The sequence below is a fragment of the Anolis carolinensis genome, chromosome 2 (assembly GCF_035594765.1).
Source record: "Anolis carolinensis isolate JA03-04 chromosome 2, rAnoCar3.1.pri, whole genome shotgun sequence".
In the NCBI taxonomy this organism is placed as follows: Eukaryota; Metazoa; Chordata; class Lepidosauria; order Squamata; family Dactyloidae; genus Anolis; species Anolis carolinensis.
Genome location: NC_085842.1, coordinates 148,606,708 through 148,620,483, shown reverse-complemented (window position 1 = coordinate 148,620,483; position 13,776 = coordinate 148,606,708). Strand labels below are relative to the sequence as shown.

The 13,776-nt window shown below is 44.8% G+C and overlaps 1 protein-coding gene across 4 annotated transcripts in view; it reads right to left on the bottom strand.

The window, feature by feature from the left end:
* rnf213 (ring finger protein 213) overlaps positions 1-13,776 on the bottom strand; it is a 164,878-nt gene extending 151,102 nt beyond the window's left edge. For 3 of the 4 annotated variants that reach the window (XM_062970800.1, XM_062970802.1, XM_062970801.1), the window contains exons 1-3: positions 13,558-13,776; positions 7,277-7,415; positions 5,645-5,829 (exon numbers count right to left, since the gene is read on the bottom strand). The gene's annotated coding sequence lies outside the window, so the exon portion shown is untranslated. The remainder of the gene's footprint in view (positions 1-5,644; positions 5,830-7,276; positions 7,416-13,557) is intronic. The other variant, XM_062970803.1, reaches the window with a different exon arrangement.

The following is a 13,776-nucleotide window of genomic DNA, read 5'->3' as shown; positions in this document are numbered from 1 at the left end:
AGACTACAAACAAAAGGCAAAGCGTATTAATACCTATTAAAATGGAGCAGGGCAATTGCATAGGCAGCTGACAGGCATGCATTCTCTGGGGTCCCCTCTCTCCCCAAAGAGGAACACATTTTGTTTAGTAGGGGTTTGAGAGCATGTGCATTTTCTGATATCCATGGGAGGTCCTGAAACCAATCTTCCATGTATATCCAAGGACCACTATACTGACAAAACCCTCTCAATATTTAATATTTGATTTCTCTGGCCACTAGCAAAGACTTTTTACCACCAGAACCTTCTTGTCTTCTCAGTTCTGCAACATGCTCATTCATTCTCTCTCTCTCTCTCTCTCTCTCTCTCTCTCTCTCTCTCTCTCTCTCTCTCTCTCTCTCTCATATGCACACAGCTAGAAACAACCAAGACTAAACAAGATTCCTTTTGGTGACTTACATCAGTACAAACACTTTTTGAAATACTGTATAATAGACAGGAGGGAAAGTTCCTTGCTACCAAAGATGTCTTCCTCTGCTGCTCCACTCAATGCCATGCTCATTTCACTCATGCTACTATGCTGCCACTTATGTCACTATGGCCAACAAGAACACAATGTGTCGTAACTCAACCACAGTATAACCAAAGTGAGGATGAAGAAGGGGATTCTGGGTTTCAGATACAAGAGCCAGTTGAGTCAGAAGATGGGCTGCAGGAAGATGGCATGGGAATACAGGCTGATTCAGAGGCTCGAGAATTGCAATTTGAACAGAATGAACTGTTGACCCCAGAAGCCATAGATAACAGCCAGGATGACATTCCCATGGGAATTAATGAGCAAGAGATGTCTTAAGTCCCGGTTCATGTGCAAGATAACGAAGACCTTGAATTATCTAGGGTTGAACGGTTGTTATGGAAGGGAGTTCAGCCCCGTAGGAGTGTGAGACTGGTGGGGAAGAGAGAGGCGAGAGAGGCCTCTTCAGGGAAAAGAAATGCCTTTCTGGGTTGCTTTTAAAAGTGTGTGTTTGCAGATAGATCTTCATCAAAGCAAATCCTCGCTTCATCTGTGTGGACATTCTTGCTTCATGCCTAAGAGAAGTTTCCGGGATCTTTGTACCTTTGGGCCTTTGTTCTCTGGGATCTATTGTCTACTGTCTTGACTTATGGATTATTGGATTGCTATGGTTTATGGACTAATGGATTTTTATATCTTATGAACTAATTGGATTCCTATTGACTCTTTTACTGCAACTTTGAAAAACCTTTCAACTGCCCGCTTTGATATATATCTATTTGCTTTTGCTCAATAAAACTACAAAAGACTTTTCCTGTGTCTGACTGAGTATCTATAGCAAGGTGAACTATTCTGAGGTGCGACAAGTTGCTTTGACCACCAAATAAATCCTTGCTTACACCAGTCATCATGGCAAATCTACAGCAGCTGGAACAACAGATTCAAGCCCTTGAAGCCAGAGTGGTGGCTCTGGCCCCTGCTGCCAAGGTTCCCATGGCTTTACCCAGCAAGTTCAGCGGGGATCCACGGATGGTGAAAAATTTCATGGGACAATGTGATGCTTATCTCAAGGTAAGGGGAGCGGAATTCTCCAACGAGGAGGCTAAAGTGGTGTTCGTCTACAGCTTGCTGGAGGGCTCTGTTTTGTCCTGGGCTACAGCATTGTGAGAGGTCAATGCCCCTGCCGTGGCTACGGTAAAGCAGTTTATGGACCTCATATGGGAGGTATGGGGGAACAGGCCGCCAAGGAGTCGGCAGACCGCAAGCTGCGGATGCTGACGCAGAAGGCGGGCCGATTGACCCAGTATATCGCTGAATTCCGCGTGTTGGCAGAAGAACTTGACTGGAATGAACATGCTTTGATGAGGCACTTCAGGGTCGGTCTCACGTGGGAAATGCAGATGGAAGTGGCGAGGTCTGTGGTGCCGGCCACTTTAGACGACATGATCAAGTTGTGCATCCGGCTGGATGGGGTCTGTGCTTCTCAATGACTAGTTGGCCAGTCTTGGTCAGTGCCGGCGGGACCATGGCGGCCGAGACCCGTGGCTGCACCAGCGGCAGACGTCGAGGAGCCCATGCAATTGGGCTCAACCCAACCCAAGATCGACACGGCTGAGAAGGCTCATCGCCAACACCTGAATTTATGCTGGTACTGTGGTGCAGCTGGACACTTTTCTCGAGAGTGCCCAGCAAAGAGAAGGCCGGGACCCCGGCTGGCTGCGGCTTCTGGGGCTTGGGGTCCCGGTGAGGAGCAGGGATGCAGTGGGGATCGCGTCGAGGAGCCGGCGGGGGAAGGCAACAGCTGAGTTTAGATGGGCTCGCTGACTCGGTCCCCTCCCCGCCCCCAGAGCCCACAACAGGGATGCTGTTCTTCATCTTGGTGACATATTGTGCGAAGCAGGGAGCCGCCATGACGGCTCATGCGCTGGTGGATTGTGGAGCCACCAACAACTTTATGGACCATTGCTTTGCCAAGTTTGTTGCATTACAAAAATGGGATTTACACCCTCCTCGGGATGTACAGAACTTTGATGGGCACCAGCTGAAAGTGGGGCAGGTGGCTTGTTACACTGAGCCAGTACCAATAAGGGTGGTGTGATGACTCATGGGCCTTGTAGTCCTGTTCCTAGTACTATTGTGGCAGACGAAGAGGAAAACATGGGATTTCTGCCGTTTCAGCCAGAGCCGGGGCCTCTCCACCTGGAGGATGTTTGCCCTCAAGAATCTAGCCAAACAGGCCTTGGGCAGAATTCCCCCCCGTTTTCCCGGAGGGACAATTATAATAGAGATAGAGGAGTCAGAGAGGCTAATCGCCGGAGCCTGAGAATCGCTGCCAAACAACTAGCTGATTAGGTCTGCTTCCCTTGGGAAATTCTAAGGAGTCATGCATCTGGACAGAGTTGGGTTTCGCTTCTCGTTCTCTAGGGAAAGTGTTCTGTTGGCGGGAAAACGAGACCCGATATAGGTGCTGGTCGCAAGGGGAACTTTGCGGAGTCAATTGATCAGCTTGAGGAGAGAGATCGTGTGTGGACTTCGTACCCCAGTTCCTTGCTTTCCGGATCAAGATTCAAGCCTGCCTTGTTTCACGTTTTGCCACGGACCTTGTTCATGCTTCATGTTTGCCTCGTTTCAAGTCTTTGATCTAGCCAAGAATCAAGTTTATTTTCCAGCCTTGTTGTCAAGCTACATTGGACTTTAAAGACTCTGTCATTTCCCCACACTTTGCTTGGCAAAGTGTGTGTTTCGGTCAAGTGGATTAAAACTTTGAACTCTAATATCTTATATTGGACAATACATTTCTGGACTATATTTGACCTCATCTGAAAGGTCTGCTTCTGAACTATATTCTTCACTTGTTTTTATTGACTTTATATATTTCTATAATAAAGATATTAGATAGATTCTGGCCTCTGTGTAAGGTTATTGGTGCTCTGCAGCCTGGGTCCTGACAGGTGGGGAGTCATGAGGAGGACATCTCTTTCTTGGTCACTGAGATCCCTCACCCGGTGGTGTTGGGGATTCCATGGCTGGCGAAACACAACCCCACCATCCTGTGGTCCCAGTTCGAACTTCGGTTCACGTCCACGTTTTGTCAAGAACATCGTGTGACAGGGGTGCCAGGTGAAACAGATCTCGGAACAGTTTTCCAGTGTTGGGATCTCAGAGCAACCCCCAGCTGTTTTGCCTCTAAAGTATCAGGACTATTGGGATGTGTTTAGTGAGAAGGAAGCGGAACAGCTGCCCCCGCACCGGCCTTATGACTGCGCCATTGATTTGGAACCGGGCGCTCCGATCCTGCGTGGATGGTTATACTCTCTCTCGGAGCCAGAGCTTGCTGCTCTCCGGGAGTTTTTGGATACTAACCTATGCAAGGGGTTCATTCGTCCGTCGCAGTCACCGGCCGGGGCTCCGATCCTGTTTGTCAAGAAATCGGGGAATTGAGACTGTGCAATGACTATCAGGCTTTGAACAACATCATCATCAAGAACCGCTATCCCCTGCCCATGATTCCGGAACTGTTAGATCGTTTGAGAGGATTTTTACCAAGTTGGACCTACGGGGAGCGTATGTGACTAGCTGCCCCATGTGCCAGCGTGCCAAGACCTCTGTAGGTAAGCCAGCGGGCTTATTGCACCCATTGCCCATCCCGGCCCGGCCGTGGGAGGTTGTGTCTGCAGATTTTATCACGGACCTTCCTTTGTCTTGAGGATGTACAACTATTTTGGTGGTAGTGGAGTTGTTCACCAAGATGAGTCATTTCATTCCATGTGCTGGACTGCCAACTGCCAAGGAGACGGCTGATTTGTTCCTGCGTCATGTCTTTCGTCTACATGGGTTGCCTAAGAGTTTGGTCACAGATCAGGATGCTCAATTCACGTTGCATTTCTGAGGAGAAATGCAGAGACAGTTGGGTATTGAGGGACGGATGTCTACGGCCCACCATCCACAGACTGATGGTCAGACTGAGAAAACCAATGCTATCCTTGAGCAGTACCTTAGATGTTATGTTAACTATCAGCAAGACAATTGGACCTCGTTGTTATCAATGGCTGAGTTTGCTTACAACAACAGTACTCATGGCTCCACCAAAGAGGCCCCGTTCTTTGCGAACTACGGTTTTCACCGGTTCTTTCCGGTGGTGATTTAGTCAGGAGAGGTTCCAGCGGCCGCCTCGTGGTTGCAGGAGTTATCTGCAGTTCAAGAGATCCTGAAAGCTCAATTGGAGCAGGCTAAAGCAGACTACACGCAGGTGGCGGATACTCATCAGCAGCAAGGCCCAGACATTCAGGTGGGAGATCGTGTTTGGTTGTCAACTAAACACCTGCCTCTCCAGCATATGTATTTGCTTTTGCTCAATAAAACTACAAAAGACTTTTCCTGTGTCTGACTGAGTATCTATAGCAAGGTGAACTATTCTGAGGTGTGACACAATGCCAGTGTCTAGTAAATACAGTGACTGCATTGGGTTTACCCTATGTGAACTTATAGATACTCCTCCAAACCCATCCAAGGACTTATTTCAGCTTTTCTTATTACCAAATTAAAATGGCAAGTTCTCTTAATTTCTTGATTTCAAGTGCCCAGTCAGAAGCCACAAGCTAATAATTCTCCAGCTTTTGGAATTTTATCAAATCAAGAATATCTTTTTTTCCATATGTGTAAGGATACAATTTCATCAAAACCCTAAAAGCTAAGTTTGTGAGAAACCTGCAAGGTCTCACAGACAGAACTTCCACCTTCATAAATGTTTCCTAAACAGGAATTCACAGCAGACCTACTCCTTCAGAATTGTGCACTTTCTTACAGCATTCCACCTACGTGAAAAGCTACCTGCTACAGGTTTGAGCATGGGCTCCTGCTCTCATATGCGTCTGGTTTCTCCCTTCTCCTCTTTCCAGAAGGAGGGTTATCAGCCACATTGAAACATTCATAACTTTTATTGCCTGCTGAAGGACTTTACATTTAGATGTAAAGTTAACTGCTTGTTATTAATGCAGCAAATTTAAACACACTTTTCTTAGCAAAATGCACCCAATGAAATACAGTGAAAACTCTCAAACATGAGGTGGTCATTAAAATTCTCATGCTTCACTAAATGAGGATGACTGCAGCCTTCACATTGCACACAATCTATACACAGGTCATACTTACTTTTTTCTGTGAGAATGAGGCATCACTGTCAAGGCTCTCTGGCAGGGATTGGTCTGGCTCCCTCCGTGCTTGTTTATTGGGTGAGTGTTCATCAAAAAATGATCCCAAGGAAGGAAAATCTTCCGTCTTCAATTCTCCCCCTAGCTCTGTCCCCAAATCTGAGGTCAGGTTTGCATCTCTCTTCTCTGTAACAGAAACAAAAGTTCTTTGAAAATCTACAAAATAGAAATCTGCAGTCACTTCAGAGGCAAGGTAGTGTAAATGTGTATACAGTACATATCTTAGAAACTAATTGAACCCAATGAAATGGGTTTTCTTTCCCACCCTCAATTTTTATTTACTGAGCTCTCAAGGCTGGACTTTAGGATATAGCTGCCATACAGAGACACTAAAACACATAGACTGAAGTAAATTAAAATGTTATGACAAGATGCAATTACATGAACATCTCAGGACACAAGCCTCCATTGCTTCAAGATCCTGTAAGAGTCAAGACTTAATAATATTTGAAAAAGATAAACAGATTTAAAACACAACTGGAACTATTAGAACAAGGAGTGTAAGTCAAGTTGTACAAACATAAACAACTTTATAAAAGATACAAAATGGACAAAAATTATGTAAGTTTGAAGAAAGCAAAACCCAATTGAAAATCAACTTATGTACAGACAATGTCCATTTAATTGGGGAAAATGTACAAATTCCTATTGAAAACAGAGCTAGAGGAAGGACATTGAGCTGGAGAGCTGAAAGAGAATGTGCACTTCACAGTATCACTTTCAGAATAAGCTATAACAAAAAATTCCTCCAATTAATGTGCAAACAAACAAGCACTCTTTCTTTGTAACTGAACTACCACTCCCAACATCTTTAACTCTTTGCTGTGAAGGCTGGAATAATGGAAGCTGCAGCTCAACAAAAGGACTAGTTCTCTGACTGGTTGGGAAGATGCAGCGCAATCTGGGGCTGATGGGAGTTGAAGCGTGGTGATGTAGGACTGATGGGAGTTGCAGCCAATCAGATCAAGGGATTATGGGAGTTGCAGACCAACTGACATGTTTCAGGGGGACTGATAAAAGATCATGGAAACTAGTCCAGCCACATCCAAAGAACCTCATGATTCCCACCCACAACTGAGAGCATGGCTCTTCTCCTAAGTGGTCAGAAGGCCCAGTCTACTTTCCAGGTGGCATCTCCCAACATCCTTATCGCTTTATTATACAGGCTGAGGGTGATGAGACCTGCAGCCCAACATGAAGGCTGAGCTGTCTGACGAATAAATGACCTTGTCACACAGCTGCTGGAGTTGATGTGAGTTTCCACCCAGCCAGATCTGGGGTTGATAGGCGTTCTAGCCTGACCAGGTCCTGGGCTGATGGGAGATGTAGCCCATCAGCTGTACCATTTTTTTAAAGGTTCCATTATATGGATATGCGTTTTGTATTGGGACCACTCATAAAACTGATATCCAAACAATGAGTATTTCTAATAAATAGAATTACAAAACACTTAACTCAAACAATGCTGGGTATTTACACTAGTGTAATATAAAACATAAAAAATATAATAAATGCAAACTGCATAAAATATATCTCGCTTAATGATTTATACTTAATGTTGTAAATAGCTTACTTTGTGTGGTGGCAGGAGGAATGAGCTCATTTCCACAGTTACTGCAGAACTTGTGTGATGTATTTTGAGGCTTGTTGCAGGCAGGGCATTTAAAGCCCTTTTTGCGTGATTTGCGCCCCAGGGTGAATCTTTTAACAGCCTGTTGGAAAATAGGAAGAAAAACAAATGGAGGGAGAAGGAATATCAGTCATACAACTTGGACACTTGCTGTTTCACTGGCTGTTAAAAGAACATGAAGTCAAACATTTCTGTAGAGCAGAGGTCCCCAGACTATGGCCCGGGGGCCACATGCGGCCTATTGAAGCCATTTATCCAGCCCACATAGCAGCGGCTCCCTCCTCCTCCGCCGAGGAAGGCGCCTCCTCCCTTGCCCAGTGTGCTCCTTCCAAAGCTTTGCTTGTTTATAAATGTATTTTAATTATTATTTAATTAATAATTAATTATTAAGGGGTGCTTTGCTAGTGCTTTTGGTGCAAAGGCAGAAGGGGGTTGGACTAAATGGCCCGAGGGGTCTCTTCCAACCCTCTTTATTGTTATTATTATTATTATTATTATTGACACAAAGACACAGTATAACACAGCAAGCGAGATATATATGCTGGATTTTGTACCACAAAATCACAAGTCAAACACTTCCCAAGTGTTTAGGACTGTGTGTATTATTATTATTATTATTATTATTATTATTATTATTATTATCATCAACATTAAGGCTGGGTGGCCATCTGTCAGGGGTGCTTTGCTTGTGCTTTTGGTGCACAAAGGCAGAAGGGGGTTGGATTAAATGGCCCAAGGGGTCTCTTCCAACCCTATTTCTTATTTTATTATGATTATATGATTATAATTAACATTGAGACTGTATTTGTTCCAGTTTTGTTTTTTTACTCAAAGATATGTGCAGTGTGCATAGGATAGGTTTTTTTAAAAAACTATAGACTGGCCCTCCAACAGTCTGAGGGACCATGAACTGGCCCCCAGTTTAAAAAGTTTGGGTACCCCTGCTGTGGAGAGACTTCTATGGGAGAATGGATAATTCAATTCAGTACTAGCAGAGAAGAAAATCAGTACTATTAACTGTATAAGACAGACATGGCAAACTTCAGCCCTCCAGGTGTTTTGGTCTTCAGTTCCCACAATTCCTAACTGCCTCAGGTTTAAGCAGCTGAAAGGGAAAAAGGAAACGGCCTGTGGCTGTTAGGAATTGTGGGAATTGAAGTCCAAAATAACTGAAGGGGCCAAGTTTGCCCATGCCTGGTATAAGATAATGTGGTAATGTTATTAACCATGTTTTGCATAAAATGGCTAAACATAAAACTGAATACAGATGTCAAAATAAAGCTGTCATTTTATATCTTTTTAATTATTTATTTATTTATTTTTTCGTGTCAGCAAACCGGAGTTGCTTCTGGAGTGAGAGAATTGGCCATCTGCAAGGACGTTGCCCATGGGACACCCGGATGTTTTGATGTTTCACCATCCTTGTGGGAGGCTTCGCTCATGTCCCCGCATGGAGCTGGAGCTAATAGAGGGAACTCATCCGCACTCTCCCTGGGTGGGATTCGAACCTAGCAGCCTTCAGGTCAGCAACCCAACCTTCAAGTCACAAGGCTTTTATCCCCTAGGCCACCGGAGGCTCCTATCTTTTTAATAATCTTCTATGGAAAAACAGGATAATTAAAGCAACGTAAGTTTGCTTTGCGTGAAAAGTATTAAACACAATGCATCACAAGAGTAAAAAACAAAACAAAAGTAAGACTGTACAGCATTATGTATGGAGACTTAGGTATTGCTAAGCAGTTCTTATACCTAGGGCTTACAGTTTCAGTCATATTTCCATCTTGTCACAAAACCTGTATTTTCACATAGGTTCGCTGATGTCTCCTAATACCTGTTTTTGTGCTAAATGTGCATGTCTTGAGAGAACACAGTTGTAAACACTTCTCCAACATTTTTATCTGCATGATATGCATACATTTATAGTATTTTTGTAAATAATGTTGAATTCCTTTACCACCACAGCTGACAGATCCTCAAGATAGAGGTCTCATAGCACTGATCGGAGTAGAAATGTCCTTCATGAAGGTGTTATTCTACTTGTGGGTTCATGTCCACTCTTTTTAATCATGAAGCAATGCCCATTAGCAACTGTCCCTTCTATTTGTAGTTTTGACTTATGCAGATTTGATTATTCACACACTTGATCAAAATGTTCTCCATAGCGCCTCTAGTGTGGCTCTATGGTCAATCCCCTCAATTCATATGGAAGACCTTCTTCTTCCATATGAGCATGCCAATGCCTCAAATCAAGAAACAGCTTCCAAAGATCTACAGAGATACTTGCAGGAACACCTCAGCAAGAGTCCAAGTGGCAGGTTAAAACCCAGAACCTCAATCCATGGGTGATACCGGATGAGAAACTCCCTCCTGGGCACACAGAAGACTGGGCAACTTGGAAGGTGCTGAACAGACTGTGCTCTGGCACCACAAGATGCAGAGCCAATCTTACGAAATGAGGCTACAAAGTGGAATCTTCGACATGTGTGGAGAAGAGAAAACCACAGATCACTTACTCCAATGAAGCCTGAGCCCTGTCACATGTACAATGGAGGACGTTCTCACAGCCACACCAGAAGCACTTCAAGTGGCCAGATACTTGTCAAAAAAAATATAGCATGATACCAAGTTTTTAACTTTGTGTTTTCGAAGGCTTTCATTGCCAGAATCACAGGGTTGTGTATTTTCCGGGCTGTATGGCCATGTTCCAGAAGCATTTTCTCCTGACGTTTCACCCACATCTATGGCAAGCATGCTCAAAGGTTGTGAGGTATATGGAGAAACTAAGCAAGGAAGATTTATATATCTGTAGAAGGTCCAGGGTGGGGGAAAGAACTCTTGTCTATTGGAGGCAAGTGTGAAGGTTGTAATTAATCATGCAACAACCCTTTTTAACATTCTTTGTGTCTTTTAATACAGCTGTATACTTAATTTGCTTCTGACACAATAATAAATTTATATGGAAAACCTGGAGATTTCTTGAAAGAACACCTCTAGGGATCTCGGTGTCTCCAGTGTATGTTAATCATACAACTGTAAAGGAAGACATAGAAATTCCTACCAATGTGTTCTCTCAGGTAAAAGCGTATCATTTTCTTTATTTGCAGTGTTGCCCATGCCTGGTATAAGCCCTTCCACTTCTGGCTACAAAATTCAGTTTAAAGTGCTACCCCCATATTATTTCCTGGCCGGAACAACTGCCCAATCAGGGGCGGTTATGCTAATAAGGGTGAAAGTTCTCATCAACTGTCCACATCCCACTTATGACCGAAGGATGCTCCGATTCTGACCAATCGGAAAGGAGCAACAACATGCATGCAAATACCTCCGTACTACAAGACCCGGAATTCATTGCATGGTCAAAGGTCTGGGAGACTGCCCTTGGCCTGTTTGTTTATAATACTTCTGTGAAACCAATACTATTTTCTTGCAGGGAGGAGGAAGAGAAGGGGAGCCTTCTCCCAAGATCTGGCCTGTAGTTTCTCTTTTGAGGCCGCTCTTGCCTAAGGCAAGAAAACCAGGAAAAAGAAGAAGAGCTCAGGCGCCTAAAGCTCCAGGGGAGGGAAAAACAACAACAACAAAGCAGAACTAGGCAGTTTCCCTCCCTTGTTTAACTGCTGGAGAAGTAATAACAATAGGATCAAAACACTCTTCCCCGCCTTTTCTTTTTCCTTCTAAAGACACAGGAAGCTAAAGATCCACCCACTTTCCCTTGGCGGAAGAGCCAACTAAGGGGAGTTTAAACCCTTTACTGTCTTTTTTTCTCAAGGGTCAATATTCTACACCGTAGAATTAATGTGGTTTAACTGCCATGGCTCAATGCTATGGGATCCTGGTGGGAGCCCTTCGTGGTGCAGTGGGTTAAATCCTTGTGCCGGCAGGATTGCTGACTTGGAGGTTGCTGGTTCGAATCCAACACAGATGAGCTCCCTCCATCAGCTCCAGCTCCATGCAGGTACATGAGAGAAACCTCCCATAAGGATGGTAAAAAACATCAAAACACTCGGGTGTCCCTGCAACGTCCTTGCAGACAGCCAATTCTCTCACACCAGAAGCGACTTGTAGTTTCTCATGGCGCTCCTGACACGAAAAAAAGGATCCTGGGATTTGTAGTTTGGCAGAGAAGGAGAAAGGCCTGGTAAAACTACAACTCCCCAAATTCCCTAACACTGAGTCATGGTAGTTCAAGTAATTGTAATGTTTTACTCGTGTTTTAGTCTACTATGTTTTACTGGCTTGTTTTTTATTATTTTCATCTCAATGCTTAATTCTTTGTTAAGTTTACTGTTGTTACTGTGCATTCTCTTGTATTATTTTGATGTGTTTGTACTCATTTGAGGCACTGAATGTTTGCCTTTTTGATTTGTGTCTATAAACCGCCCTGAATTCCTTAAGGGAGAGAAGGTGGTATAGAAATAAAGTATTACTATTATTATTATAGTTCCAAACTGTTAATTCTTCAGTATAGATGCACATTTAGTCCCAACGTGAGCCAAAAAAAGGGAGGGGTTGCATCTGCCTGCACTGAGATCACTCCAGAAAATAACTAACATAAAAACATCTAACATAAAAAACAGTCCTGTGACTCCCAACATGTTATTTCTCTTTTTCTCCTGTATGTTTTTAAATTTAAAAACACACATTTTGTCAGATGAAGAAGCCAGTGGAGCTTTGACGGCTTTCGCATATCATATTCTGTGCATTTTGGCGAGTGGGTCTTGGTTTCTGTTGCTGTAGGGCAGACATGGACAAACTTGGGCCTTCCGGGTGTTTTGGACTTCAACTCCCACAATTCCTGGCCTCGGGCCCCTTCCTTTTCCCCCTCAGCCGCTGAGGAGGCCAGGAATTGTGGGAGTTGAAGTCCAAAACACCTGGAAGGCCCAAGTTTGTCCATGCCTGCTGTAGGGCCAACATGACTGACACTGAATATGGAAACTGAAAGCGTTAGGAAGCGTCTAAATTCAACCCCTGAGGCCTCCCTTAGACGAGGAAACCAATTGATGCTTTCTTTTCCCTGTTTTTCAAGGATATTGTAAGTTTTTGATAGTTTTAATTGCTAGGCTGTATAAGCATTAGTTTCCTTGGAATAATAATTGGTGGGGCAGGCTTACTTGGACAACAAAGTGCAACAAGAGCTAGTAGCAATGGGGAACAACCCCAAACAAAATGTAAGTCAACGCTACTTCCACCTTTCTCTACAACTACAACTCCTAGACACCTTTGAGACTGAGGCCCCTTCCACACAGCTGAATAAAATCCCACATTATCTGCTCTAAACTATGGCAGTGTGACGGGTTCAGATTTTTTTTTTCGTATCAGGAGCAACTTGAGAAACTGCAAGTCGCTTCTGGTGTGACAGAATTGGCAGTCTGCAAGGACTTTGCCCAGGAGACGCCTGGATGTTTGGTGTCTTTACCATCCTTGTGGGAAGCTTCTCTCATGCCCCCATATGGAGCTGGAGCTGATAGAAAGAGCTCATCCGTGCTCTCCCCGGGCTGGATTCGAACCAGCAACCTTCAGGTCAGCAACCCAACCTTCACGTCAGTAGTCCTGCTGGCACAAGGGTTTAACCCACTGCGGTACCGAGAGTTCGGATAACCCAGTTCAAAGCAGATATTATGGGATTCCCTGCCTTGCTATTCTGGGTTATAAGGCTGTATGGAAGGCCCCTGAAAGAAATGGGTCTTCGCAGACGGCAGGTCCTTCCACACAGCCCTATAACCCAGAATATCAAGGCAGAAAATCCCACAATATCTGCTTTGAACTGGGATATATGGCAGTGTGGACTCAGATAACCCAGTTCAAAGCAGATATATTGTGGGATTTCCTGCCTTGATATTCTGGGTTATAGGGCTGTGTGGAAGAGCCCTTGAGCTGATTTCCTCACAGGCACTGGCGTGCATCTCTATCTACACTGCAGAACTAACGCGCTTTAACTCCACTATAACTGCCAGGGATCGATGCTATGGAACACTGGGGGTTGCCGTTTGGTGAAGCAGCAGAAGGCTAGAGACGATGTGAAACTACAACTCCTAGGATGCCATTGCCACCGAGACGTGGAAGTTAAAGCGGGGTCAAAGTGAATTAGTTCCACAGTGCAGGCGTGCCCTGAAAGGTGAGACAATGCTCCCTTGAGGGCGGATATTGCAGGCAAACGCCTCCGGGGGCTGTTATGTCGAGTCAAGCCGAGCCGAGAATCCATCCCTGGGGCTGACTCACTCACTCACCTCCTCCGGCGGGTCCGGAAAGGCGCCTCCTGATCCGCAAAGAGTCCTGCTGAACTCCCAAAGCCCGCTCCGCTCTGAGATCTGCGCCCAGCACAGCCCAGCCTCAAATGCCGGGAAAGCGCTTTCGCTTTCCGAAGCGCCGCCTCGCTCTCCTATTCCTGGCGGGAGAGCGCACAAGGTTTCGTTTCCCAAGCTCGGCCTCCGCCCCTTTTGAGCCCC